Genomic DNA, 3,544 nt, shown 5'->3' with positions numbered 1-3,544 from the left:
CTCGAAGTCAATCTTAAAGATGACCCCATTCAACTTTTTACGGTGGAGCTCATGAACAGTTTCATGTAGGACAGCAACACCGTCTAAGATGTTCCGTCCTTGCATGAAAGCTGTTTGTGTTGGTTTGACTACATGGTCTGCGACCCCATTCAGGCGGTTAGTCGCGACCTTGGTGAAAATTTTGAAGCTCACGTTTAATAAGCAAATCGGTCTATATTGTTGAATCCGATTGGCATCCTTTATCTTTGGTAAAAGGATAATTTCACCAAAATTGAGTCTGGAGATGTCTTGTCTATGAGCATGCAGTTCATTAAACAATTGAACCAGGTCAGACTTTAACATATCCCAAAAAAATTGATAAAACTCCGCCAGAAAACCATCCGGTCCCGGAGATTTGTTGTGTTGCATTTGAAAAATCGCAGTCCGTATTTCCTCCTCAGTGAAAGCAGAGGTTAGGAATTCATTTTCCGCAGCGGAAACCTGCTGGATGTCATGACAAATAGACTCATCCATCTCCAGCGTAGTTTCCAAGGAAGGACCAAACAAGTCTTTATAGTATTTTGTAATAAAGTCCTTGAGAGGAGCGTCCCCCTCAATGCGACCCTCGTCCTGATCAAGGGTGAATATTCGTTTCTTTCTATGTCTACCATTGGCTAACATTTGAAAGTACTTCGTGTTATCATCCCCAAGTACCAATGAGTCGCTCTTGCACCGTTGGTACCATTTGATTTCCTCTTCGCGTAAGAGACGGGCTAGCTACTCATTGAGATGACTTTTTTGCTCAATCTCAGCCGCAGATAGAAGCCTCACCTCTGCGATCTTATCTAAGGAGTCAATCATGACAGATAGTCGCAACTTCTCTTTCTTATAAATCCCAGCGGTGTGTTTAGCCCATCCGCGGAGGAATTGGCGCAACGCACGAATGCGATTATTCCAACGTTGAATTGGTGTATCACCCCGTGTTAGGCGTTGCCACACCTTTTTAACCAATTCAGGGAAACCCTCTCTAGTGAGCCACCCCAGTTCAAATTTAAACTGATGGCGGTTCGACGTGGGTGTTGCTTGACCAAAATCAGTAAGCAATGGAGCATGATCCGATAAGGCCTCAATTCTCTCCAAAGCCCGCACTGATGCTAATGGATATTTAAATTCCCAGTCTGTGGTGACTAGCACCCGATCAAGTTTTTCGAATGTCGGGATAGATCTATTATTGGCCCAGGTAAATTGGCGCCCTGAGAGAGTGAGAGTTCCCGCAAATCAAGACTGTCAATGACAGCATTAAAAAGAAACAGCCATCGAGTGTTGAACCTATCATTGTTTTTATCCTGCTGGTATCGCAAAATATTGAAGTCCCCCCCCCCCAAGTAGCATGGGGTGAGGATTTTCTCTGCAGGTATTGACAAGTTCTTTGAGGAAAGCCGCTTTAAATTCATCTTGAGCAGCACCATATACGGCAACCAAGCTCCAAATGAAATTATCGGACTTGTTTCTAAGGTGGAATTTAATATGATACTCCCCCTTTGAAGTTGAAAGAAGTTCCAAGTAAGTGGAGTGTATTCCTAAAAGAATACCTCCGGACCTCCCTGAAGGCGGCAGGATATGCCATTCGTAATCTTTGCCACATGAAAAATGGTCCAAATCACGCATTGGAAAGTCACGCTTACTACACTCAGAGATTGCCACGAAGTCGAGGGCATGATCCCTAACACAATCAGAAATATGTTTGTACTTAGCCAAGTCACCAAGACCTCTGCTATTCCAAAACATTCCTTTCATGGAGAAACTTTATTACGTTTGGATACTTTGGTCTTCTTCTTAGGGCGACCCTTTTTACTACCAGAGTTAGACTTGTTCTTACGTACCGATGCAACGAGCTCACAAAGCATCGTATCACGCATGGTATCATCAAAGTCTACCTCTGTAGTATCATTGACTAGATGAGAAAGGAGTCTGCCTTCATGGTTGGCATCGGACTCCTCATCCTCCTCATCTGATACTAGTGGATCCGCCGTCAGAAGCGTTCTAGGAGCAACCGTAAGCCGGTCGAACTCCATTTGCTTAAGAGCTTTAACTGAGAAATCAACTACTGCATCATTTCTACCTAATGAAATACCAAGGCTAGCAATATTTGAAGACATTTTGGCTTTATCAAAAGATAGAAAAGATTTACAAGGAGACGTACCATCAAAGTCGAGGTTCCGCGATGCCGTTCTACGCATGGCCCTCTGCATGGAATCCTCGTCAGTGGCAGAGGCCCCATCAGCCCCCACAACATGGCGGCCGCTACGTCTAGGCGGTGAAGTAGTAAACTCCGAAGCAACCCGCATCCCAGAGGGCCGGAAAGGTGGTGTAGACGGCTCCGGCGTAGCAGCGGGAGACCTAGAACGCTGCAGCTCATCCTCCATAACAGCGATACAAGGAGCAGCCTCCACGTCCCGCGGCGGCGACACAGAGGACAGCGCCGGCCCCGGCGACGCGGCGGGAGAACGTGAAAACTGCAGCTGATCCTCCATGACAGCGTTCGTAGGAGCAACCTCCTCGTACTGCGACGGCGGCGCAGGAGACAGCGCCCGAAGCGTCGCCAAGGCCATGTCATGATCTGCACGCACCGCCGGGGAGAAAATCACACCCCAACGACCAGAAGACCGAGAAGAAGCCGATGTCGGTGTCTTCAGATGCTCCAAAGCAGCCTCCGACGGTGATCCCATTGTTGGGGAACGTAGCATAAATTCAAAATTTTCCTACGTGTCACCAAGATCTATCTATGGAGTCATCTAGCAACAAGGGAGGTGTGGATCTACATACCCTTGTAGATCGCGCGCGGAAGCGTTCAAGAGAACGGGGTTGATGGAGTCGTACTCGTTGTGATCCAAATCACAGATGATCCTAGCGCCGAACGGACGGCACCTCCGCGTTCAACACACGTACGGAGCAGCGACGTCTCCTCCTTCTTGATCCAGCAAGGGGGTAGGAGAGGTTGATGGAGATCCAGCAGCACGACGGCGTGGTGGTGGAAGTAGCGGGATTCCAACAGGGCTTCGCCAAGCGCTGCGGGAGGAGGAAGGTGTGTCATGGGAGGAAGAGGGAGGCGCCAGGGCTTAGGTATGGTTGTTGGGTTTCGTAGTAATTTCAAAAAATTTCCTACGCGCACACAGGATCATGTGATGCATAGCAACGAGAGGAGAGTGTTGTCTACGTACCCAACGCAGACCGACTGCGGAAGCAATGACACGACGTAGAGGAAGTAGTCGTACGTCTTCACGATCCAACCGATCAAGCACCGAAACTACGGCACCTCCGAGTTCGAGCACACGTTCAGCTCGATGACGATCCCCGGACTCCGATCCAGCAAAGTGTCGGGGAAGAGTTTCGTCAGCACGACGGCGTGGTGACGATCTTGATGAACTACAGCAGCAGGGCTTCGCCTAAACTCCGCTACAGTATTATCGAGGAATATGATGGCAGGGGGCACCGCACACGGCTAAGGAATCGATCACGTGGATCAACTTGTGTCAACTTGTGTGTTTAGAGGTGCCCCTGCCTC

This window comes from Triticum dicoccoides, chromosome 3A (assembly GCF_002162155.2).
Source record: "Triticum dicoccoides isolate Atlit2015 ecotype Zavitan chromosome 3A, WEW_v2.0, whole genome shotgun sequence".
NCBI lineage: Eukaryota > Viridiplantae > Streptophyta > Magnoliopsida > Poales > Poaceae > Triticum > Triticum dicoccoides.
Note: the sequence above shows the minus strand (reverse complement) of the source record.